At 49.9% G+C, this 27,047-nt stretch overlaps 1 pseudogene; it reads left to right on the top strand.

Annotated features, from left to right (window-relative positions):
* The first annotated feature begins 22,059 nt into the window (after window positions 1–22,059).
* Window positions 22,060–24,207, top strand: Duxl3 (double homeobox like 3; annotated as a pseudogene).
* The last annotated feature ends 2,840 nt before the right edge of the window (window positions 24,208–27,047 follow it).

Genomic DNA, 27,047 nt, shown 5'->3' with positions numbered 1-27,047 from the left:
TGTGGATCCAGATGGGATGAGATCAGCACGGATTCCACTTGGCTAGTGATACCACCTAAGGCACAGTCCACTCTGCCTTCCTCTTCTGAAGCCGGCTTACCACCTCCACGATTTCCTGGATACTCTGTCCAAAGCCAGGAAGGACCTATGGTGCTCCCTCCTTGGACGATTTGTCTACTGGATGGTTGATTCCTAGGACGTTTTTTGTGCTTCCTTGTTCTGTGTCCAGAATGGCATGCAAGGGACTGCGAGACTTTGGGAGATACTTTGCTGAGTCTGATAGGTTTCTTGAGGTCTTGTACCGGGTCTCCTCTTCTCAGCTGGGAGGCGTGGCAGGTGCAAAGCGTCGTGGCATGACCTTGATTCAAGGGTCTGCAGTACGACTGTAGCCCACCGCGCCATAGGAGTGGGCAGAGCTCCGGGAGCAGAGGCAGAGGTATTTAAGGGCAGGGGACCCAGCCCTACGGCTGGCATTTGCTGAAGCTTGCGCTTGCTCTGGAGCGGTCCTGAGTATAGTCTCCAGCTTGAGGACCCCTGGCATCGAATCCTTAGGAGCATGGAAGCTGGAAGCAATGTGGATAGCAGCTGTGTGCTGCGGGAATCCCGGCGCAGGAAGACGGTTTGGCAGGCCTCGCTAAAGAAGGTTCTGCTATTAGCTGTCAGCAAGAACCAATACCCGAGCTTCTGGGACAGGCAGGAACTGGCCAGGCAAATGCAGCTCCCTGCGTCCCGCATCCGAGTGTGGTTTCAGAACCGAAGAAGTCGCACTGGAGTGGTGAGGCACGGCCCAAAGCGGTCCAGCAGAGCCTGCATTCCGCTAGCCTCCCAACAGTTCGAGGAAGGGTTTGGCTCCAGGTCACAAGGTAGCAGCATGCCCTCGGACAGCAGAAGGCCTCGCACTCGACTCACCTTGCAACAGCGCAGGACCCTAGTGCAAGCCTTTGAGAGGAACCCATTGCCAGGCTTTGATACCAGGGAGCAGCAGGGCCAGAGGACAGGTTTGTCTGAGGACATGATCCACAAATGGTTTCAGAACAGAAGAGCGGGGCAAGCCCGCGCTCCAGATCAAGATGTGCCTGCTTCACAAGTGCAGGATTTGGCAATTGGAGGTCTCAGTGGCAGGGATGAGGCAGAACAGGATAACCTGTTACCGATGGCTGCTGCAGGAGGTGTTGGCATGGAGAACTCGAGCTCCAGCGAACAGCCCCACTTCCACAAAGAGTCCCAGCAACCCCAATTGGCACTGCCCGAAGGACGAGGCCAATCACAGACAGCGACTCAAGCATACGAGGCAGGACCTCTGGAACTCCTCCTTGATGAACTGCTGGAAGAAGACCAAGTGGAGGGCGACAGGCAATTCCCTGTGGATCTGGATGGAAATTCTGGTGGCAAGGACCACGAGGGTGTCCAGGAAACCATCTTGCAACTGGCTGCCACGGACTGTGTTTCCAAGGAATCCTAGAGTTATAGGGACCCAACCAATTTCACCAGAGATTCTCAGCTACCACTATGGGCACAGCCTGAAGGACAAGGCCAAGAACAGGCTCTCACTCAGGGATGCAACACGGGCCACCCGGTACACTTCCTTGTTCAACTGCTGATGGATGTTCGAGTGGAGAGGCACTCCCCAGGCCCTGTACATCTGGAAGGTGCAGGGCAGCAAATGGATGCAACAACTGAGCTGCCTCTCTCTCAAGAAGAATATGAGGCTCTGCTGTATATTCTCCGATTCCTAGCCTGGAAGCTCCTATCCAGAAAACACCTGCAGTCCACACTTGAGAATGTAGACAGCCCAAAAAGTATATGCATCAAAACCCCTATTACAGTGGCTGATTTCGATGCAAAGCATCTTGCTTACTAGAAGGAGGAAATGCACGTGGGTTTTCCATGTGCAGAGCCTACATGAGGACCCTGGGACGAGGAAACGGGCTCTGATCATGGGATTCTGCTGAAGGGGCAGAGGGCAAGATCACCAGGGTCTCCTAAAACATCAAGGAGGCCTAATGAAAAGCTCAACTGACAGAAAACAACATTGAACTGGCTCCAGCAGACTCCAGGAAATCTCATGGGTCACCAGGTATAGGCTACACATCTCAGGACACTAAACCAGGAAGGAGTTATGAACACTTCTTCCTTGGGACTAAGAACTGTTGCTCTTCTTACCAATGCCTTATGCTTAGCTGTGAGATGAATAACAATCCACCCATTCTATATGTACTCCTGGCACATTTGTTTAGTTTACTTTTGTTATGTTTTGTCTTGCACTGTTCTACTTCCCATTGTATTCAATAAAGATTTGCATTGTTGGTTTGTTTGCTTGCTTACTTGTTTGCTTGTGTGTTTGTATGGGTGGTTGAAAGGCTGTTTGGTTTAGGCATGAGCTTTCCAATTCAAAGGGTGGTAAGACTTTTGAAGGCAGTGAGGCGGGATGAGAGGTCTGAAAGGGAAATAACAAGGAAAGCTGATCAGTGTTCAATGCAGACATGGCAGTGTTTGCTAAAGCAAACAAGCGGGGAAAATGTCAACTTAAAGAAGAATGTGTGTAAGGCCACAAATCTGTAAATAAACATCATCCTGGAAATGGAGTGCAACCAAAGTATCGTGAACAATTCATTCCAGGATTGACACTGATTCAATCAGACAAGCCGAATACCTTCCTCCTCCTACAGTGAGGTGTGTCCCACACTCTCAGGTATCCGTCTTTTATCCTTGAGTTTCCCAAGCCTAGCACGGCCCTGCATTCCCTAATGTGAGGTCCCTCTGAACCCACCTGAAGACTGCAATTGCCTAGAGGTAAACAGTTGGCCTTGGGTGCATGCAGCCACATTTCCTCAAGGAGCATAGGGCTTATACAATTCTTTCAACACAGGTTTTCGGTCTTTTGTTCCACATTCACAGGTCAGACTTGCTGGCCGGGTTTTTGTGTATGCTTGTGTGTGTGTATGTGTTAGTGTGTGTGTTTGTGTGTGTGTGTGTATGTGTGTGTGTTATTTGTATTTGTGTTATATGTGTGTGTGTTTGCATGTTCGTGTGTGAGTGCCTGTGTGTGTGTGCTTGTGTTGTGTGTGTTATTTGTATTTGTGTTATTTGTGTGTGTATGTGTGTATGTTTGTGTGTGTCTGTGTGTGTGCTTTGTTGTGTGTGTGGTATTTCTATTTGTGTTATTTTTATGGGTATGTGTGTGTGTTTGCGTGTGTGTGTGTATGTGTGTCTGTGTGTGTGCTTTGTTGTGTGTGTGGTATTTCTATTTGTGTTATTTTTATGGGTATGTGTGTGTGTTTGCGTGTGTGTGTGTATGTGTGTCTGTGTGTGTGCTTTGTTGTGTGTGTGGTATTTCTATTTGTGTTATTTGTATGGGTATGTGTGTGTTTGCGTGTGTGTGTGTGTGTGTGTGTGTGTGTGTCTGTGTGTCTGTGTGTCTGTGTGTGTTTGTGCCTGTTTTTCATGGACCATGTTAATTGTGAGAATTCCTGAAAATCTGGCTCAACTGTTCTGACAGGAAATGCATGAATGTGCGTTCCCGAATCTCTACATGAACTATTGTGGTTTTTGGGCTATTTGCCTATGTAAAAGACTTTCTTTCTGCATGTGCTATATTCTTCCCTCGGTTTAATAGAGTTCTGTTGCTCCCAACTACCAGCTAGCCCTACAAGCATGAAAGAAGTGCCATGACTTGCATGACTCCTGGAAGTGATGTCCTTGGGTCTCAGGACAAGTGGTTGGGATCCTCAGTTGGGGGGTCTTCTCTTTCCAACCTGTGTGGATCCAGATGGGATGAGATCAGCACGGATTCCACTTGGCTAGTGATACCACCTAAGGCACACTCCACTCTGCCTTCCTCTTCTGAAGCCTGCTTACCACCTCCACGATTTCCTGGATACTCTGCCCAAAGCCAGGAAGGACCTATGGTGCTCCGTCCTTGGACGATCTGTCTGCTGGATGGTTGATTCCTAGGACATTTTTTGTGCTTCCTTGTTCTGTGTCCAGAATGGCATGCAAGGGACTGTGAGACTTTGGGAGATACTTAGCTGAGTCTGATAGGTTTCTTGAGGTCTTGTTCCGGGTCTCCTGTTCTCAGGTGGGAGGCGTGGCAGGTGTAAGGGGTCGTGGCATGACCTTGATTCAAGGGTCTGGAGTAGGACTGTAGCCCACGGCTCCTTTTGAGTGGGCAGAGCTTCGGGTGCTGAGGCAAAGGTATTTACGGGCAGGGGTCCCAGCTCTAAGGGTGGCATTTGCTGAAGCTTGCGCTTGATCTGGAGCGGTCCTGACTATATTCTCCAGCATTAGGTCTCCTGGCATCGAATCCTTAGGAGCATGGAAGCTGGAAGCAATGTGGATAACAGCTGTATGATGCGGGAATCCCGGCGCAGGAAGACGGTTTGGCAGGCCTGGCAAAAGAAGGCCCTGCTATCAGCTTTCAGCAAGAACCAATACCCGAGCTCTGGGACAGGCAGGAACTGGCCAGGCAAATACAGCTCCCTTCGTCCCGCATCCGAGTGTGGTTTCAGAACCGAAGGAGTCGCACTGGAGAGGTGAGGCACGGCCCAAAGCGGACCAGCAGAGGCTCCATTCCGCTAGCCTCCCAACAGCTCGAGGAAGGGTTTGGCTCCAGGTCACAAGGTAGCAGCATGCCCTTGGACAGCAGAAGGCCTCGCACTCGACTCACCTTGCAACAGAGCAGTATCCTAGTGCAAGCCTTTGAGAGGAATCCGTTGCCAGGCTTTGCTACCAGGGAGCAGCTGGGCCAGAAGACAGGTTTGTCTGAGGACACGATCCACATATGATTTCAGAACAGAAGAGCGCGGCAAGCCCGCGCTCCAGATCAAGATGTGCATGCTTCACAAGTGCAGGATGTGGCAACTGGAGGTCTCAGTGGCAGGGATGAAGCAGCACAGAAAAACCTGTTATCGATGGCTATCTCAGGAGGTGTGGGCATGGAGAACTCGAGCTCCAGCGACCAGCCCTACTTCCACAAAGAGTCCCAGCAACCCCAAATGGCACTGCCCGAAGGACGAGGCCAATCACAGACAGCGACTCAAGCATACGAGGCAGGACCTCTGGAACTCCTCCTTGATGAACTGTGTGAAGAAGACCAAGTGGAGGGTGGCAGGCCATTCCCTGTGGATCTGGATGGAAATTCATGTGGCAAGGAGCACGAGTTTGTCCAGGAAACCATCTTGCAACAGGCTGCCACGGACTGTGTTTCCAAGGAATCCTCGAGTTATAGTGACCCAACCAATTTCTCCAGAGAGCCTCAGCTACCACAATGGGCACAGCCTGAAGGACAAGGCCAAGAACAGGCTCTAACTCAGGGATGCAACACGGGCCCCCTGGAATTCTTCCTGGATCAACTGCTGATGGAAGTTCGAGTGGAGACGCACTCCCCAGGCTCTGTATATCTGGAAGGTGCAGGGCAGCAAATGGATGCAACACCTGAGCTGCCTCTCTCTCAAGAAGAATATGAGGCTCTGCTGGATATTCTCTGAGTCCCAGCCTGGAAGCTCCTATCCAGAAGACACCTGCAATCCACACTTGAGAATGTAGACAGCCCAAAAAGTTAATGCATCAAAACCCCTATGACAGTGGCTGATTTCGATGCAAAGCATCTTGCTTACTAGAAGGAGGAAATGCACGTGGGTTTTCCATGTGGAGTGCCTACCTGAGGGCCCTGAGACGAGGAAATGGGCTCTCAGAATGGGATTCTGCTGAAGGGCCAGAGGGCAAGATCACCATTGACTCCTAAAACAACAAGGAGGCCTAATGAAAAGCCCAACTGACAGAACACAACATTGGACTGGCTCCATCAAACTCCAGGAAATCTCATGGGTCACCAGGTATAGGCTACACATCTCAGGACACTAAACCAGGAAGGAGTTATGAACACTTCTTCCTTGGGACTAAGAACTGTTGCTCTTCTTACCAATGCCTTATGCTTAGCTGTGAGATGACTAACAATCCACCCATTCTATATGTACTCCTGGCACATTTGTTTAGTTTACTTTTGTTTTGTTTTGTCTTGCTCTGTTCTACTTCCCATTGTATTCAATAAAGATTTGCATTGTTGGTTTGTTTGCTTGCTTGCTTGTTTGCTTGTGTGTTTGTATGGGTGGTTGAAAGGCTGTTTGGTTTAGGCATGAGCTTTCCAATTCAAAGGGTGGTACGACTTTGGAAGGCAGTGAGGCGGGATGAGAGGTCTGAAAGGGAAATAACAAGGAAAGCTGATCAGTGTTCAATGCAGACATGGCACTGTTTGCTAAAGCAAACAAGCGGGGAAAATGTCAACTTAAGGAAGAATGTGTGTAAGGCCACAAAACTGTAAATAAACATCATCCTGGAAATGGAGTGCAACCAAAGTATCGTGAACAATTCATTCCAGGATTGACACTGATTCAATCAGACAAGCCGAATACCTTCCTCCTCCCACAGTGAGGTGTTTCCCACAATCTCCCGTATCCGTCTTTTAACCTTGAGTTTCCCAAGCCTAGCACGGCCATGCACTCCCTAATGTGAGGTCCCTCAGAACCCACCTGAAGACTGCAATTGCCTAGAGGTAGGCAGTTGACCTTGGGTGCATGCAGCCACATTTCCTCAAGGAGCATAGGGCTTATACAATTTTTTCAACACAGGTTTTCTGTCTTTTGTTCCACATTCCCATGTCAGAATTGCTGGTCAGGTTTTTGTGTATGCTTGTGTGTGTGTATGTGTGTGTGTGTGTGTGTGTGTGTGTGTGTGTGTTATTTGTATTTTTGTTATATGTGTGGTGTGTGTTTGCATGTGCGTGTGTGAGTGTCTGTGTGTGTGCTTGTGTTGTGTGTGTGTTATTTGTATTTGTGTTATTTGTGTGTGTGTATGTGTGTGTTTGTGTGTGCCTGTGTGTGTTTGTGTGTGCGTGTGTGTGTGCTTTGTTGTGTGTGTGGTATTTCTATTTGTGTCATTTGTATGTGTATGTGTGTGTAATTGCCTGTGTGTGTGTGCATGTGTGTGTGTGTGTGTGTGTGTGTTTGTGCCTGTGTTTGCATGTAACATGTTAATGGTGAGAATTCCTGAAAATCTAGCCCAACTGTTCTGACTTAAATGCATGAATGGGCATTCCCGAATCTCTACATGAACTATTTAGTTTTTGGCTATTTGCCTGTGTAAAAGACTTTCATTCTGCATGTGCTATTCTCTTATCTCGGTTTAATAGAGTTCTGTTGCTCCCAACTACCACCTAGACCTACAAGAAGGAAAGAAGTGCCATGACTTGCATGACCCCTGGAAGTGATGTCCTTGGGTCTCAGGACAAGTGGTTGTTATCCTCAGTTGGGGGGTCTTCTCTTTCTAACCTGTGTAATACAGATGGGATGAGATCAGCACGGATTCCACTTGGCTAGTGATATCACCTAAGGCACACTCCACTCTGCCTTCCTCTTCTGAAGCCTGCTTACCACCTCCACGATTTCCTGGATACTCTGCCCAAAGCCAGGAAGGACCTATGGTGCTCCCTCATTGGACGATCTGTCTGCTGGATTCTTGATTCCTAGGACATTTTTCGTGCTTCCTTGTTCTGTGTCCAGAATGGCATGCAAGGGACTGCGAGACTTTGGGAGAGACTTTGATGAGTCTGATAGGTTTCTTGAGGTGTTGTTCCGGGTCTCCTGTTCTCAGGTGGGAGGCGTGGCAGGTGTAAAGTGTCGTGGCATGACCTTGATTCAAGGATCTGGAGTACGACTGTAGCCCACGGCTCCTTTCGAGTGGGCGGAGCTCCGGGAGCAGAGGCAAAGGTATTTAAGGGCAGGGGTCCCAGCGCTACGGCTGGCATTTGCTGAAGCTTGTGCTTGCTCTGGAGCAGTCCTGACTATATTCTCCAGCTTGAGGACTCCTGGCCTCGAATCCTTAGGAGCATGGAAGCTGGAAGCAATGTGTAGAGCAGCTGTGTGCTGCGGGAATCCCGGCACAGAAAGACGGTTTGGCAGGCCTGGCAAAAGAAGGCCCTGCTATCAGCTTTCAGCAAGAACCAATACCCGAGCTTCTGGGACAGGCAGGAAATGGCCAGGCAAATAAAGCGCCCTGCGTCCCGCATCCGAGTGTGGTTTCAGAGTCGTAGAAGTCGCACTGGAGAGGTGAGGCATGGCCCAAAGCGGTCCAGCGGAGGCTCCATTCTGCTAGCCTCCCAACAGCTCGAGGAAGGGTTTGGTTCCAGGTCACAAGGTAGCAGCATGCGCTCGGACAGCAGAAAGCCTCGCACTCGACTCACCTTGCAAAAGCGCAGGATCCTACTGCAAGCCTTTGAGAGGAACCCGTTGTCAGGCTTTGCTACCAGGGAGCAGCTGGGCCAGAGGACAGGTTTGTCTGAGGACACGATCCACATATGGTGTCAGAACGGAAGAGCGCGGCAAGCCCGCCCTCCAGATCAAGATGTGCCTGTTTCACAAGTGCAGGATGTGGAAACTGGAGATCTCACTGGCGGGCATGAGGCAGCACAGGACAACCTGTTTCCGATGGCTGCTGCAGGAGGTGTGGGCATGGAGAACTCGAGCTCCAGCGACCAGCAACACTTCCACAAAGAGTCCCAGCAACCCCAAGTGGCACATCACAGACAGCGACTCAAGCATACGAGGCAGGACCTCTAAAAATCCTCCTTGATGAACTGCTGGAAGAATACCAAGTGGAGGGTGACAGGCCATTCCCTGTGGATCTGGATGGAAATTCTGGTGGCAAGGAGCACGAGGATGACCAGGAAACCATCTTGCAACTGGCTGCCACGGACTGTGTTTCCAAGGAATCCCCGAGTTATAGCGACCCAACCAATTTCTCCAGAGAGTCTCAGCTACCACAATGGATACAGCCTGAAGGACAAGGCCAAAAACAGGCACTCACTCAGGGATGCAACACGGGCCACCTGGAACTCTTCCTGGATCAACTGCTGATGGAAGTTCGTGTGGAGACACACTCACCAGGCCCTGTACATCTTTAAGGTGCAGGGCAGTATATGGATGCAACACCTGAGCTGCCTCTCTCTCAAGAAGAATATGAGGCTCTGCTGGATATTCTCTGAGTCCCAGCCTGGTAGCTCCTATCCAGAGGACACCCGCAATCCACACTTGAGAATGTAGACAGCCCAAAAAGTATATGCATCAAAACCACTATTACAGTGGCTGATTTCGATGCAAAGCATCTTGCTTACTAGAAGGAGGAAATGCACGTGGGTTTTCCATGTGCAGAGCCTACATGAGGACCCTGGGACGAGGAAACGGGCTCTGATCATGGGATTCTGCTGAAGGGGCAGAGGGCAAGATCACCAGGGTCTCCTAAAACATCAAGGAGGCCTAATGAAAAGCCCAACAGACAGAACACACCATTGAACTGGCTCCAGCAGACTCCAGGAAATCTCATGGGTCACCAGGTATAGGCTACACATCTCAGGACACTGAACCAGGAAGGAGTTATGAAGACTTCTTCCTTGGGACTAAGAACTGCTGCACTTCTTACCAATGCCTTATGCTTAGCTGTGAGTTGACTAACAAACCACCCATTCTATATGAACTCCTAGCACATTTGTTTAGTTTACTTTTGTTTTGTTTTGTCTTGCTTTGTTCTACTTCCCATTGCATTCAATAAAGATTTGCATTGTTTGTTTGCTTGCTTGCTTGCTTGTTTGCTTGTGTGTTTGTATGGGTGGTTGAATTGGCTGTTTGGTTTAGGCATGAGCTTTCCAATTCAAAGGGTGGTAAGACTTGGGAAGGCAGTGAGGCGGGTTGAGAGGTCTGAAAGGGAAATAACAAGGAAAGCTGATCAGTGTTCAATGCAGACATGGCACTGTTTGCTAAAGCAAACAAGCGGGGAAAATGTCAACTTAAAGAAGAGTGAGTGTAAGGCCACAAAACTGTAAATGAACATCATCCTGGAAATGGAGTGCAACCAAAGTATCGTGAACAATTCATTCCAGGATTGACACTGATTCAATCAGACAAGCCGAATACCTTCCTCCTCCCACAGTGAGGTGTGTCCTACACTCTCAGGTATCCGTCTTTTATCCTTGAGTTTCCCAAGCCTAGCCCGGCCCTGCATTCCCTAATGTGAGGTCCCTCCGGACCCACCTGAAGACTGCAATTGCCTAGAGGTAGGCAGTTGTCCTTGGTGCATGCAGCCACATTGCCTCAAGGAGCATAGGGCTTATACAGGTTTTTCAGCACAGGTTTTGGGTCTTTTGTTCCACATTCACAAGTCAGACTTGCTGGCCCGGTTTTTGTGTATGCTCGTGTGTTTGTGTGTGTGTGTGTGAGTGTGTGTGTGTATGTGTGTGTTATTTGTATTTGTGTTATTTGTGTGTCTTTGCATGTGCATGTGTGAGTGTCTGTGTGTGTGCTTGTTTTGTGTGTGTGTTATTTGTATTTGTGTTATCTCTGTGTGTGTATGTGTGTGTGTTTGTGTGTGAGTGTGTGTGTGCTTTGTTGTGTGTGTGTGCTATTTCTATTTGTGTTATTTGTGTGTATATGTGTGTCTGTTTGTGTGTGTGTGTGTGTGTGTGTGTGTGCTTGTGTGTGTGTTTGTGCCTGTGTTTCATGGAACATGTTAATTGTGAGAATTCCTGAAAATCTGGCCCAACTGTTCTGACAGGAAATACATGAATACGCATTCCCGTATCTCTACATGAACTATTGTGGTTTTCGTCCTATTTGCCTGTGTAAAAGACTTTCTTTCTGCATGTGCTATTCTCTTCTCTCGGTTCAATATTGTTCTGTTGCTCCCAACTACCACCTATCCCTACAAGCAGGAAGGAAGTGCCATGACTTGCATGACCCCTGGAAGTGATGTCCTTGGGTCTCAGAACATGTGGTTGGGATCCTCAGTTGGGTTTCTTCTCTTTCCAACCTGTGTGGATCCAGATGGGATGAGATCAGCACGGATTCCACTTGGCTAGTGGTACCACCTAAGGCACAGTCCACTCTGCCTTCCTCTTCTGAAGCCGGCTTACCACCTCCACGATTTCCTGGATAATCTGCCCAAAGCCAGGAAGGACCTATGTTGCTCCGGCCTTGGACGATCTGTCTGCTGGATGGTTGATTCCTAGGACATTTTTTGTGCTTCCTTGTTCTGTGTCCAGAATGGCATGCAAGGAACTTCGAGACTTTGGGAGAGACTTTGCTGAGTCTGATAGGTTTCTTGAGGTCTTGTTCCGGGTCTCCCGTTCTCAGGTGGGAGGCGTGGCAGGTGTAGAGCTTCCTGGCATGACCTTGATTCAAGGAGGACGACTGTAGCCCACGGCTCCTTTTGAGTGGGCGGAGCTCCGGGAGCAGAGAGAGAGGTATTTAAGGGCAGGGGTCCCAGCCCTACGGCTGGCATTTGCTGAAGCTTGCGCTTACTCTGGAGCGGTCCTGACTATATTCTCCAGCGGGAGGACTCCTGGCATCGAATCCTTAGGAGCATGGAAGCTGGAAGCAATGTGGATAGCAGCTGTGTGCTGCGGGAATCCCGGCGCAGGAAGACGGTTTTGCAGGCCTGGCAAAAGAAGGCCCTGCTATCAGCTTTCAGCAAGAACCAATACCCGAGCTTCTGGGACAGGCAGGAACTGGCCAGGCAAATACAGCTCCCTGCGTCCCGCATCCGATTGTGGTTTCAGAACCAAAGAAGTCGCACTGGAGAGGTGAGGCACGGCCCAAAGCGGTCCAGCAGAGGCTCCATTCCGCTAGCCTCCCAACAGCTCGAGGAAGGGTTTGGCTCCAGGTCACAAGGTAGCAGCATGCCCTCGGACAGCAGAAGGCCTCGCACTCGACTCAACTTGCAACAGCGCAGGATCCTAGTACAAGCCTTTGAGAGGAACCCGTTGCCAGGCTTTGCTACCAGGGAGCAGCTGGGCCAGAGGACAGGTTTGAATGAGGACACGATCCACATATGGTTTCAGAAAAGAAGGGCATGGCAAGCCCGCGCTCCAGATCAAGATGTGCCTGCTTCACAAGTGCAGGATGTGGCAACTGGAGGTCTCAGTGGCAAGGATGAGGCATCACCTGACAACCTGTTATTGATGGCTGCTGCAGGAGGTGTGGGCATGGAGAACTCGAGCTCCAGCGACCAGCCCCACTTCCACGAAGAGTCCTAGCATCCCCAAGTGGCACTGCCCGAAGGACGAGGCCAATCACAGACAGCCACTCAAGCATACGAGCCAGGAACTCTGGAACTCCTCCTTGATGAACTGTTGGAAGAAGACCAAGTGGAGGGTGACAGGCCATTCCCTGTGGATCTGGATGGAAATCCTGGTGGCAAGGTGCACGGGGTTGTCCAGGAAACCATCTTGCAACTGGCTGCCATGGACTGTGTTTCCAAGGAATCCTCGAGTTATAGCGACCCAACCAATTTCTCCAGAGAGTCTCAGCTACCACAATGGGCACAGCCTGACGGACAAGGCCAAGAACAGGCTCTCACTCAGGGATGCAACAGGGGCCCTCTGGAACTCTTCCTGGATCAACTGCTGATGGAAGTTCGAGTGGAGACGCTCTCCCCAGGCCCTGTACATCTGGAAGGTGCAGTTCAGCAAATGGATGCAACACCTGAGCTGCCTCTCTCTCAAGAAGAGTATGAGGCTCAGCTGGATATTCTCTGAGTCCCAGCCTGGAAGCTCCTATCCAGAAGACACCCGAAATCAACACTTGAGAATGTAGACAGCCCAAAAAGTATATGCATCAAGACCCCTATTACAGTGGGTGCTTTCGATGGAAGGCATCTTGCTTACTAGAAGGAGGAAATGCACGTGGGTTTTCCATGTGCAGTGCCTACATGAGGACCCTGGGATGAGGAAACGGGCTCTGAGCATGGGATTCTGCCTAAGGGGCAGAGGGCAAGATCACCAGGGACTCCTAAAACATCCAGGAGGACTAATGAAAAGCCCAACTGACAGAACACACCATTGAACTGGCTCCATCAGACTCCAGGAAATCTCATGGGTCACCAGGTATAGGCTACACATCTCAGGACACTGAACCAGGAAGGAGTTATTAAGACTTCTTCCTTGGGACTAAGAACTGCTGCACTTCTTACCAGTGCCTTATGCTTAGCTGTGAGTTGACTAAAAAACCACCCATTCTATATGTACTGCTAGCACATTTGTTTAGTTTACTTTTGTTTCGTTTTGTCTTGCTTTGTTCTACTTCCCATTGCATTCAATAAAGGTTTGCATTGTTTGTTTGTTTGCTTGCTTGCTTGTTTGCTTGTGTGTTTGTATGGGAGGTTGAATTGGCTGTTTGGTTTAGGCATGAGCTTTCCAATTCAAAGGGTGGTAAGACTTGGGAAGGCAGTGAGGCGGGATGAGAGTTCTGAAAGGGAAATAACAAGGAAAGCTGATCAGTGTTCAATGCAGACATGGCACTGTTTGCTAAAGCAAACAAGCGGGGAAAATGTCAACTTAAAGAAGAGTGAGTGTAAGGGCACAAAACTGTAAATGAACATCATCATGGAAATGGAGTGCAACCAAAGTATCGTGAACAATTCATTCCAGGATTGACACTGATTCAATCAGACAAGCCGAATACCTTCCTCCTCCCACAGTGAGGTGTGTCCTACACTCTCAGGTATCCGTCTTTTACCCTTGAGTTCCCAAGCCTAGCACGGCCCTGCATTCCCTAATGTGAGGTCCCTCCGGACCCACCTGAAGACTGCAATTGCCTAGAGGTAGGCAGTTGTCCTTGGTGCATGCAGCCACATTGCCTCAAGGAGCATAGGGCTTATACAGGTCTTTCAGCACAGGTTTTGGGTCTTTTGTTCCACATTCACAAGTCAGACTTGCTGGCCCGGTTTTTGTGTATGCTCGTGTGTGTGTGTGTGTGTGTGTGTGAGTGTGTGTGTGTGTATGTGTGTGTTATTTGTATTTGTGTTATTTGTGTGTCTTTGCATGTGCATGTGTGAGTGTCTGTGTGTGTGCTTGTTTTCTGTGTGTTATTTGTATTTGTGTTATCTCTGTGTGTGTATGTGTGTGTGTTTGTGTGTGCGTGTGTGTGTGCTTTGTTGTGTGTGTGTGCTATTTTTATTTGTTTTATTTGTGTGTATATGTGTGTCTGTTTGTGTGTGTGTGTGTGTGTGTGTGTGTGTGTGTGTGCCTGTGTTTCATGGAACATGTTAATTGTGAGAATTCCTGAAAATCTGGCCCAACTGGTCTGACAGGAAATACATGAATACACATTCCCGTATCTCTACATGAACTATTGTGGTTTTCGTCCTATTTGCCTGTGTAAAAGACTTTCTTTCTGCATGTGCTATTCTCTTCTCTCGGTTCAATATTGTTCTGTTGCTCCCAACTACCACCTATCCCTACAAGCAGGAAGGAAGTGCCATGACTTGCATGACCCCTGGAAGTGATGTCCTTGGGTCTCAGAACATGTGGTTGGGATCCTCAGTTGGGTGTCTTCTCTTTCCAACCTGTGTGGATCCAGATGGGATGAGATCAGCACGGATTCCACTTGGCTAGTGGTACCACCTAAGGCACAGTCCACTCTGCCTTCCTCTTCTGAAGCCGGCTTACCACCTCCACGATTTCCTGGATACTCTGCCCAAAGCCAGGAAGGACCTATGTTGCTCCGGCCTTGGACGATCTGTCTGCTGGATGGTTGATTCCTAGGACATTTTTTGTGCTTCCTTGTTCTGTGTCCAGAATGGCATGCAAGGAACTTCGAGATTTTGGGAGAGACTTTGCTGAGTCTGATAGGTTTCTTGAGGTCTTGTTCCGGGTCTCCCGTTCTCAGGTGGGAGGCGTGGCAGGTGTAGAGCTTCCTGGCATGACCTTGATTCAAGGAGGACGACTGTAGCCCACGGCTCCTTTTGAGTAGGCGGAGCTCCGGGAGCAGAGAGAGAGGTATATAAGGGCAGGGGTCCCAGCCCTACGGCTGGCATTTGCTGAAGCTTGCGCTTGCTCTGGAGCGGTCCTGACTATATTCTCCAGCGTGAGGACTCCTGGCATCGAATCCTTAGGAGCATGGAAGCTGGAAGCAATGTGGATAGCAGCTGTGTGCTGCGGGAATCCCGGCGCAGGAAGACGGTTTGGCAGGCCTGGCAAAAGAAGGCCCTGCTATCAGCTTTCAGCAAGAACCAATACCCGAGCTTCTGGGACAGGCAGGAACTGGCCAGGCAAATACAGCTCCCTGCGTCCCGCATCCGATTGTGGTTTCAGAACCAAAGAAGTCGCACTGGAGAGGTGAGGCACGGCCCAAAGCGGTCCAGCAGAGGCTCCATTCCGCTAGCCTCCCAACAGCTCGAGGAAGGGTTTGGCTCCAGGTCACAAGGTAGCAGCATGCCCTCGGACAGCAGAAGGCCTCGCACTCGACTCAACTTGCAACAGCGCAGGATCCTAGTACAAGTCTTTGAGAGGAACCCGTTGCCAGGCTTTGCTACCAGGGAGCAGCTGGGCCAGAGGACAGGTTTGAATGAGGACACGATCCACATATGGTTTCAGAACAGAAGAGCGCGGCAAGCCAGCGCTCCAGATCAAGATGTGCCTGCTTCACAAGTGCAGGATGTGGCAACGGGAGGTCTCAGTGGCAAGGATGAGGCAGCACGGGACAACCTGTTATTGATGGCTGCTGCAGGAGGTGTGGGCATGGAGAACTCGAGCTCCAGCGACCAGCCCCACTTCCACGAAGAATCCCAGCATCCCCAAGTGGCACTGCCCGAAGGACGAGGCCAATCACAGACAGCCACTCAAGCATACGAGCCAGGAACTCTGGAACTCCTCCTTGATGAACTGCTGGAAGAAGACCAAGTGGAGGGTGACAGGCCATTCCCTATGGTTCTGGATGGAAATCCTGGTGGCAAGGTGCACGGGGTTGTCCAGGAAACCATCTTGCAACTGGCTGCCATGGACTGTGTTTCCAAGGAATCCTCGAGTTATAGCGACCCAACCAATTTCTCCAGAGAGTCTCAGCTACCACAATGGGCACAGCCTGAAGGACAAGGCCAAGAACAGGCTCTCACTCAGGGATGCAACAGGGGCCCTCTGGAACTCTTCCTGGATCAACTGCTGATGGAAGTTCAAGTGGAGATTCTCTCCCCAGGCCCTGTACTTCTGGAAGGTGCAGTTCAGCAAATGGATGCAACACCTGAGCTGCCTCTCTCTCAAGAAGAATATGAGGCTCTGCTGGATATTCTCTGAGTCCCAGCCTGGTAGCTCCTCTCCAGAAGTCACCCGCAATCAACACTTGAGAATGTAGACAGCCCAAAAAGTATATCCATCAAGACCCCTATTACAGTGGGTGCTTTCGATGGAAGGCATCTTGCTTACTAGAAGGAGGAAATGCACGTGGGTTTTCCATGTGCAGTGCCTACATGAGGACCCTGGGACGAGGAAACGGGCTCTGAGCATGGGATTCTGCCTAAGGGGCAGAGGGCAAGATCACCAGGGACTCCTAAAACATCCAGGAGGCCTAATGAAAAGCCCAACTGACAGAACACACCATTGAACTGGCTCCATCAGACTCCAGGAAATCTCATGGGTCACCAGGTATAGGCTACACATCTCAGGACACTGAACCAGGAAGGAGTTATGAAGACTTCTTCCTTGGGACTAAGAACTGCTGCACTTCTACCAATGCCTTATGCTTAGCTGTGAGTTGACTAACAAACAACCCATTCTATATGTACTCCTAGCACATTTGTTTAGTTTACTTTTGTTTTGTTTTGTCTTGCTTTGTTCTACTTCCCATTGCATTCAATAAAGGTTTGCATTGTTGTTTGTTTGCTTGCTTGCTTGTTTGCTTGTGTGTTTGTATGGGTGGTTGAATTGGCTGTTTGGTTTAGGCATGAGCTTTCCAATTCAAAGGGTGGTAAGACTTGGGAAGGCAGTGAGGCGGGATGAGAGTTCTGAAAGGGAAATAACAAGGAAAGCTGATCAGTGTTCAATGCAGACATGGCACTGTTTGCTAAAGCAAACAAGCGGGGAAAATGTCAACTTAAAGAAGAGTGAGTGTAAGGCCACAAAACTGTAAATGAACATCATCCTGGAAATGGAGTGCAACCAAAGTATCGTGAACAATTCATTCCAGGATTGACACTGATTCAATCAGACAAGCCGAATACCTTCCTCCTCCCACAGTGAGGTGTGTCCTACACTCTCAGGTATCCGTCTTTTATCCTTGAGTATCCGAAGCCTAGCCCGGCCCTGCATTCCCTAATGTGAGGTCCCTCCGGACCCACCTGAAGACTGCAATTGCCTAGAGGTAGGCAGTTGTCCTTGGTGCATGCAGCCACATTGCCTCAAGGAGCATAGGGCTTATACAGGTCTTTCAGCACAGGTTTTGGGTCTTTTGTTCCACATTCACAAGTCAGACTTGCTGGCCCGGTTTTTGTGTATGCTCGTGTGTGTGTGTGTGTGTGTGTGTGTGTGTGTGTGTGTGGGTATGTGTGTGTATGTGTGTATTATTTGTATTTGTGTTATTTGTGTGTCTTTGCATGTGCATGTGTGAGTGTCTGTGTGTGTGCTTGTTTTGTGTGTGTGTTATTTGTATTTGTGTTATCTCTGTGTGTGTATGTGTGTGCTTTTGTGTGTGCGTGTGTGTGTGCTTTGTTGTGTGTGTGTTATTTCTATTTGTGTTATTTGTGTGTATATGTGTGTCTGTTTGTGTGTGTGTGTGTGTGTGTGTGTGTGTGTGTGTGTGTTTGTGCCTGTGTTTCATGGAACATGTTAATTGTGAGAATTCCTGAAAATCTGGCCCAACTGGTCTGACAGGAAATACATGAATACACATTCCCGTATCTCTACATGATCTATTGTGGTTTTCGTCCTATTTGCCTGTGTAAAAGACTTTCTTTCTGCATGTGCTATTCTCTTCTCTCGGTTCAATATTGTTCTGTTGCTCCCAACTACCACCTATCCCTACAAGCAGGAAGGAAGTGCCATGACTTGCATGACCCCTGGAAGTGATGTCCTTGGGTCTCAGAACATGTGGTTGGGATCCTCAGTTGGGTGTCTTCTCTTTCCAACCTGTGTGGATCCAGATGGGATGAGATCAGCACTGATTCCACTTGGCTAGTGGTACCACCTAAGGCACAGTCCACTCTGTCTTCCTCTTCTGAAGCCGGCTTACCACCTCCACGATTTCCTGGATACTCTGCCCAAAGCCAGGAAGGACCTATGTTGCTCCGGCCTTGGACGATCTGTCTGCTGGATGGTTGATTCCTAGGACATTTTTTGTGCTTCCTTGTTCTGTGTCCAGAATGGCATGCAAGGAACTTCGAGACTTTGGGAGAGACTTTGCTGAGTCTGAGAGGTTTCTTGAGGTCTTGTTCCGGGTCTCCCGTTCTCAGGTGGGAGGCATGGCAGGTGTAGAGCTTCCTGGCATGACCTTGATTCAAGGAGGACGACTGTAGCCCACGGCTCCTTTTGAGTGGGCGGAGCTCCGGGAGCAGAGTGAGAGGTATTTAAGGGCAGGGGTCCCCGCCCTACGGCTGGCATTTGCTGAAGCTTGTGCTTGCTCTGGAGCGGTCCTGACTATATTCTCCAGCTTGAGGACTCCTGGCATCGAATCCTTAGGAGCATGGAAGCTGGAAGCAATGTGGATAGCAGCTGTGTGCTGCGGGAATCCCGGCGCAGGAAGACGGTTTGGCAGGCCTGGCAAAAGAAGGCCCTGCTATCAGCTTTCAGCAAGAACCAATACCCGAGCTTCTGGGACAGGCAGGAACTGGCCAGGCAAATACAGCTCCCTGCGTCCCGCATCCGAGTGTGGTTTCAGAACCAAAGAAGTCGCACTGGAGAGGTGAGGCACGGCCCAAAGCGGTCCAGCAGAGGCTCCATTCCGCTAGCCTCCCAACAGCTCGAGGAAGGGTTTGGCTCCAGGTCACAAGGTAGCAGCATGCCCTCGGACAGCAGAAGGCCTCGCACTCGACTCAACTTGCAACAGCGCAGGATCCTAGTACAAGCCTTTGAGAGGAACCCGTTGCCAGGCTTTGCTACCAGGGAGCAGCTGGTCCAGAGGACAGGTTTGAATGAGGACACGATCCACATATGGTTTCAGAAAAGAAGGGCATGGCAAGCCCGCGCTCCAGATCAAGATGTGCCTGCTTCACAAGTGCAGGATGTGGCAACTGGAGGTCTCAGTGGCAAGGATGAGGCATCACCGGACAACCTGTTATTGATGGCTGCTGCAGGAGGTGTGGGAATGGAGAACTCGAGCTCCAGAGACCAGCCCCACTTCCACGAAGAATCCCAGCATCCCCAAGTGGCACTGCCCGAAGGACAAGGCCAATCACAGACAGCCACTCAAACATACGAGCCAGGAACTCTGGAACTCCTCCTTGATGAACTGCTGGAAGAAGACCAAGTGGAGGGTGACAGGCCATTCCCTGTGGATCTGGATGGAAATCCTGGTGGCAAGGTGCACGGGGTTGTCCAGGAAACCATCTTGCAACTGGCTGCTATGGACTGTGTTTCCAAGGAATCCTCGAGTTATAGCGACCCATCCAATTTCTCCAGAGAGTCTCAGCTACCACAATGGGCACAGCCTGAAGGACAAGGCCAAGAACAGGCACTCACTCAGGGATGCAACAGGGGCCCTCTGGAACTCTTCCTGGATCAACTGCTGATGGAAGTTCAAGTGGAGATTCTCTCCCCAGGCCCTGTACTTCTTGAAGGTGCAGTTCAGCAAATGGATGCAACACCTGAGCTGCCTCTCTTTCAAGAAGAATATGAGGCTCTGCTGGATATTCTCTGAGTCCCAGCCTGGAAGCTCCTCTCCAGAAGTCACCCGCAATCAACACTTGAGAATGTAGACAGCCCAAAAAGTATATGCATCAAGACCCCTATTACAGTGGGTGCTTTCGATGGAAGGCATCTTGCTTACTAGAAGGAGGAAATGCACGTGGGTTTTCCATGTGCAGTTCCTACATGAGGACCCTGGGACGAGGAAACGGGCTCTGAGCATGGGATTCTGCTGAAGGGGCAGAGGGCAAGATCACCAGGGACTCCTAAAACATCCAGGAGGCTTAATGAAAAGCCCAACTGACAGAACACACCATTGAACTGGCTCCATCAGACTCCAGGAAATCTCATGGGTCACCAGGTATAGGCTACACATCTCAGGACACTGAACCAGGAAGAAGTTATGAAGACTTCTTCCTTGGGACTAAGAACTGCTGCACTTCTTACCAATGCCTTATGCTTAGCTGTGAGTTGACTAACAAACCACCCATTCTATATGTACTCCTAGCACATTTGTTTAGTTTATTTTTGTTTTGATTTGTCTTGCTTTGTTCTACTTCCCATTGCATTCAATAAAGGTTTGCATTTTTTGTTTGCTTGCTTGCTTGTTTGCTTGTGTGTTTGTATGGGTGGTTGAATTGGCTGTTTGGTTAGGCATGAGCTTTCCAATTCAAAGGGTGGTAAGACTTGGGAAGGCAGTGAGGCGGGATGAGAGGTCTGAAAGGGAAATAACAAGGAAAGCTGATCGGTGTTCAATGCAGACATGGCACTGTTTGCTAAAGCAAACAAGCGGGGAAAATGTCAACTTAAAGAAGAGTGAGTGTAAGGCCACAAAACTGTAAATGAACATCATCCTGGAAATGGAGTGCAACCAAAGTATCGTGAACAATTCATTCCAGGATTGACACTGATTCAATCAGACAAGCCGAATACCTTCCTCCTCCCACAGTGAGGTGTGTCCTACACTCTCAGGTATCCGTCTTTTATCCTTGAGTTTCCCAAGCCTAGCACCGCCCTGCATTACCTAATGTGAGGTCCCTCCGGACCCACCTGAAGACTGCAATTGCCTAGAGGTAGGCAGTTGTCCTTGGTGCATGCAGCCACATTGCCTCAAGGAGCATAGGGCTTATACAGGTCTTTCAGCACAGGTTTTGGGTCTTTTGTTCCACATTCACAAGTCAGACTTGCTGGCCCGGTTTTTGTGTATGCTCGTGTGTTTGTGTGTGTGTGTGTGTGTGTGTGTGTGTGTGTGTGTGTGTGAGTATGTGTGTGTATGTGTGTGTTATTTGTATTTGTGTTATTTGTGTGTCTTTGCATGTGCATGTGTGAGTGTCTGTGTGTGTGCTTGTTTTGTGTGTGTGTTATTTGTATTTGTGTTATCTCTGTGTGTGTATGTGTGTGTGTTTGTGTGTGCGTGTGTGTGTGCTTTGTTGTGTGTGTGTGTTATTTCTATTTGTGTTATTTGTGTGTATATGTGTGTCTGTTTGTGTGTGTGTGTGTGTGTGTGTGTGTGTGTGTTTGTGCCTGTGTTTCATGGAACATGTTAATTGTGAGAATTTCTGAAAATCTGGCCCAACTGGTCTGACAGGAAATACATGAATACACATTCCCGTATCTCTACATGAACTATTGTGGTTTTCGTCCTATTTGCCTGTGTAAAAGACTTTCTTTCTGCATGTGCTATTCTCTTCTCTCGGTTCAATATTGTTCTGTTGCTCCCAACTACCACCTATCCCTACAAGCAGGAAGGAAGTGCCATGACTTGCATGACCCCTGGAAGTGATGTCCTTGGGTCTTAGAACATGTGGTTGGGATCCTCAGTTGGGTGTCTTCTCTTTCCAACCTGTGTGGATCCAGATGCGATGAGATCAGCACGGATTCAACTTGGCTAGTGGTACCACCTAAGGCACAGTCCACTCTGTCTTCCTCTTCTGAAGCCGGCTTACCACCTCCACGATTTCCTGGATACTCTGCCCAAAGCCAGGAAGGACCTATGTTGCTCCGGCCTTGGACGATCTGTCTGCTGGATGGTTGATTCCTAGGACATTTTTTGTGCTTCCTTGTTCTGTGTCCAGAATGGCATGCAAGGAACTTCGAGACTTTGGGAGAGACTTTGCTGAGTCTCAGAGGTTTCTTGAGGTCTTGTTCCGGGTCTCCCGTTCTCAGGTGGGAGGCGTGGCAGGTGTAGAGCTTCCTGGCATGACCTTGATTCAAGGAGGACGACTGTAGCCCACGGCTCCTTTTGAGTGGGCAGAGCTCCGGGAGCAGAGAGAGAGGTATTTAAGGGCAGGGGTCCCCGCCCTACGGCTGGCATTTGCTGAAGCTTGCGCTTGCTCTGGAGCGGTCCTGACTATATTCTCCAGCGTGAGGACTCCTGGCATCGAATCCTTAGGAGCATGGAAGCTGGAAGCAATGTGGATAGCAGCTGTGTGCTGCGGGAATCCCGGCGCAGGAAGACGGTTTGGCAGGCCTGGCAAAAGAAGGCCCTGCTATCAGCTTTCAGCATGAACTAATACCCGAGCTTCTGGGACAGGCAGGAACTGGCCAGGCAAATACAGCTCCCTGCGTCCCGCATCCGAGTGTGGTTTCAGAACCAAAGAAGTCGCACTGGAGAGGTGAGGCACGGCCCAAAGCGGTCCAGCAGAGGCTCCATTCCGCTAGCCTCCCAACAGCTCGAGGAAGGGTTTGGCTCCAGGTCACAAGGTAGCAGCATGCCCTCGGACAGCAGAAGGCCTCGCACTCGACTCAACTTGCAACAGCGCAGGATCCTAGTACAAGCCTTTGAGAGGAACCCGTTGCCAGGCTTTGCTACCAGGGAGCAGCTGGGCCAGAGGACAGGTTTGAATGAGGACACGATCCACATATGGTTTCAGAACAGAAGAGCGCGGCAAGCCAGCGCTCCAGATCAAGATGTGCCTGCTTCACAAGTGCAGGATGTGGCAACGGGAGGTCTCAGTGGCAAGGATGAGACAGCACGGGACAACCTGTTATTGATGGCTGCTGCAGGAGGTGTGGGCATGGAGAACTCGAGCTCCAGCGACCAGCCCCACTTCCACGAAGAATCCCAGCATCCCCAAGTGGCACTGCCCGAAGGACGAGGCCAATCACAGACAGCCACTCAAGCATACGAGCCAGGAACTCTGGAACTCCTCCTTGATGAACTGCTGGAAGAAGACCAAGTGGAGGGTGACAGGCCATTCCCTATGGTTCTGGATGGAAATCCTGGTGGCAAGGTGCACGGGGTTGTCCAGGAAACCATCTTGCAACTGGCTGCCATGGACTGTGTTTCCAAGGAATCCTCGAGTTATAGCGACCCAACCAATTTCTCCAGAGAGTCTCAGCTACCACAATGGGCACAGCCTGAAGGACAAGGCCAAGAACAGGCTCTCACTCAGGGATGCAACAGGGGCCCTCTGGAACTCTTCCTGGATCAACTGCTGATGGAAGTTCAAGTGGAGATTCTCTCCCCAGGCCCTGTACTTCTGGAAGGTGCAGTTCAGCAAATGGATGCAACACCTGAGCTGCCTCTCTCTCAAGAAGAATATGAGGCTCTGCTGGATATTCTCTGAGTCCCAGCCTGGTAGCTCCTCTCCAGAAGTCACCCGCAATCAACACTTGAGAATGTAGACAGCCCAAAAAGTATATCCATCAAGACCCCTATTACAGTGGGTGCTTTCGATGGAAGGCATCTTGCTTACTAGAAGGAGGAAATGCACGTGGGTTTTCCATGTGCAGTGCCTACATGAGGACCCTGGGACGAGGAAACGGGCTCTGAGCATGGGATTCTGCCTAAGGGGCAGAGGGCAAGATCACCAGGGACTCCTAAAACATCCAGGAGGCCTAATGAAAAGCCCAACTGACAGAACACACCATTGAACTGGCTCCATCAGACTCCAGGAAATCTCATGGGTCACCAGGTATAGGCTACACATCTCAGGACACTGAACCAGGAAGGAGTTATGAAGACTTCTTCCTTGGGACTAAGAACTGCTGCACTTCTTACCAATGCCTTATGCTTAGCTGTGAGTTGACTAACAAACCACCCATTCTATATGTACTCCTAGCACATTTGTTTAGTTTACTTTTGTTTTGTTTTGTCTTGCTTTGTTCTACTTCCCATTGCATTCAATAAAGGTTTGCATTGTTGTTTGTTTGCTTGCTTGCTTGTTTGCTTGTGTGTTTGTATGGGTGGTTGAATTGGCTGTTTGGTTTAGGCATGAGCTTTCCAATTCAAAGGGTGGTAAGACTTGGGAAGGCAGTGAGGCGGGATGAGAGTTCTGAAAGGGAAATAACAAGGAAAGCTGATCAGTGTTCAATGCAGACATGGCACTGTTTGCTAAAGCAAACAAGCGGGGAAAATGTCAACTTAAAGAAGAGTGAGTGTAAGGCCACAGAACTGTAAATGAACATCATCCTGGAAATGGAGTGCAACCAAAGTATCGTGAACAATTCATTCCAGGATTGACACTGATTCAATCAGACAAGCCGAATACCTTCCTCCTCCCACAGTGAGGTGTGTCCTACACTCTCAGGTATCCGTCTTTTATCCTTGAGTATCCGAAGCCTAGCCCGGCCCTGCATTCCCTAATGTGAGGTCCCTCCGGACCCACCTGAAGACTGCAATTGCCTAGAGGTAGGCAGTTGTCCTTGGTGCATGCAGCCACATTGCCTCAAGGAGCATAGGGCTTATACAGGTCTTTCAGCACAGGTTTTGGGTCTTTTGTTCCACATTCACAAGTCAGACTTGCTGGCCCGGTTTTTGTGTATGCTCGTGTGTGTGTGTGTGTGTGTGTGTGTGTGTGGGTATGTGTGTGTATGTGTGTATTATTTGTATTTGTGTTATTTGTGTGTCTTTGCATGTGCATGTGTGAGTGTCTGTGTGTGTGCTTGTTTTGTGTGTGTGTTATTTGTATTTGTGTTATCTCTGTGTGTGTATGTGTGTGCTTTTGTGTGTGCGTGTGTGTGTGCTTTGTTGTGTGTGTGTTATTTCTATTTGTGTTATTTGTGTGTATATGTGTGTCTGTTTGTGTGTGTGTGTGTGTGTGTGTGTGTGTGTGTTTGTGCCTGTGTTTCATGGAACATGTTAATTGTGAGAATTCCTGAAAATCTGGCCCAACTGGTCTGACAGGAAATACATGAATACACATTCCCGTATCTCTACATGAACTATTGTGGTTTTCGTCCTATTTGCCTGTGTAAAAGACTTTCTTTCTGCATGTGCTATTCTCTTCTCTCGGTTCAATATTGTTCTGTTGCTCCCAACTACCACCTATCCCTACAAGCAGGAAGGAAGTGCCATGACTTGCATGACCCCTGGAAGTGATGTCCTTGGGTCTCAGAACATGTGGTTGGGATCCTCAGTTGGGTGTCTTCTCTTTCCAACCTGTGTGGATCCAGATGGGATGAGATCAGCACGGATTCCACTTGGCTAGTGGTACCACCTAAGGCACAGTCCACTCTGTCTTCCTCTTCTGAAGCCGGCTTACCACCTCCACGATTTCCTGGATACTCTGCCCAAAGCCAGGAAGGACCTATGTTGCTCCGGCCTTGGACGATCTGTCTGCTGGATGGTTGATTCCTAGGACATTTTTTGTGCTTCCTTGTTCTGTGTCCAGAATGGCATGCAAGGAACTTCGAGACTTTGGGAGAGACTTTGCTGAGTCTGAGAGGTTTCTTGAGGTCTTGTTCCGGGTCTCCCGTTCTCAGGTGGGAGGCATGGCAGGTGTAGAGCTTCCTGGCATGACCTTGATTCAAGGAGGACGACTGTAGCCCACGGCTCCTTTTGAGTGGGCGGAGCTCCGGGAGCAGAGTGAGAGGTATTTAAGGGCAGGGGTCCCCGCCCTACGGCTGGCATTTGCTGAAGCTTGTGCTTGCTCTGGAGCGGTCCTGACTATATTCTCCAGCTTGAGGACTCTTGGCATCGAATCCTTAGGAGCATGGAAGCTGGAAGCAATGTGGATAGCAGCTGTGTGCTGCGGGAATCCCGGCGCAGGAAGACGGTTTGGCAGGCCTGGCAAAAGAAGGCCCTGCTATCAGCTTTCAGCAAGAACCAATACCCGAGCTTCTGGGACAGGCAGGAACTGGCCAGGCAAATACAGCTCCCTGCGTCCCGCATCCGAGTGTGGTTTCAGAACCAAAGAAGTCGCACTGGAGAGGTGAGGCACGGCCCAAAGCGGTCCAGCAGAGGCTCCATTCCGCTAGCCTCCCAACAGCTCGAGGAAGGGTTTGGCTCCAGGTCACAAGGTAGCAGCATGCCCTCGGACAGCAGAAGGCCTCGCACTCGACTCAACTTGCAACAGCGCAGGATCCTAGTACAAGCCTTTGAGAGGAACCCGTTGCCAGGCTTTGCTACCAGGGAGCAGCTGGTCCAGAGGACAGGTTTGAATGAGGACACGATCCACATATGGTTTCAGAAAAGAAGGGCATGGCAAGCCCGCGCTCCAGATCAAGATGTGCCTGCTTCACAAGTGCAGGATGTGGCAACTGGAGGTCTCAGTGGCAAGGATGAGGCATCACCGGACAACCTGTTATTGATGGCTGCTGCAGGAGGTGTGGGAATGGAGAACTCGAGCTCCAGAGACCAGCCCCACTTCCACGAAGAATCCCAGCATCCCCAAGTGGCACTGCCCGAAGGACGAGGCCAATCACAGACAGCCACTCAAACATACGAGCCAGGAACTCTGGAACTCCTCCTTGATGAACTGCTGGAAGAAGACCAAGTGGAGGGTGACAGGCCATTCCCTGTGGATCTGGATGGAAATCCTGGTGGCAAGGTGCACGGGGTTGTCCAGGAAACCATCTTGCAACTGGCTGCTATGGACTGTGTTTCCAAGGAATCCTCGAGTTATAGCGACCCATCCAATTTCTCCAGAGAGTCTCAGCTACCACAATGGGCACAGCCTGAAGGACAAGGCCAAGAACAGGCTCTCACTCAGGGATGCAACAGGGGCCCTCTGGAACTCTTCCTGGATCAACTGCTGATGGAAGTTCAAGTGGAGATTCTCTCCCCAGGCCCTGTACTTCTTGAAGGTGCAGTTCAGCAAATGGATGCAACACCTGAGCTGCCTCTCTTTCAAGAAGAATATGAGGCTCTGCTGGATATTCTCTGAGTCCCAGCCTGGAAGCTCCTCTCCAGAAGTCACCCGCAATCAACACTTGAGAATGTAGACAGCCCAAAAAGTATATGCATCAAGACCCCTATTACAGTGGGTGCTTTCGATGGAAGGCATCTTGCTTACTAGAAGGAGGAAATGCACGTGGGTTTTCCATGTGCAGTTCCTACATGAGGACCCTGGGACGAGGAAACGGGCTCTGAGCATGGGATTCTGCTGAAGGGGCAGAGGGCAAGATCACCAGGGACTCCTAAAACATCCAGGAGGCTTAATGAAAAGCC

Source organism: Rattus norvegicus, chromosome 20, assembly GCF_036323735.1.
Source record: "Rattus norvegicus strain BN/NHsdMcwi chromosome 20, GRCr8, whole genome shotgun sequence".
Lineage (NCBI taxonomy): Eukaryota > Metazoa > Chordata > Mammalia > Rodentia > Muridae > Rattus > Rattus norvegicus.
This window is presented reverse-complemented; position numbering and strand designations above follow the sequence as displayed.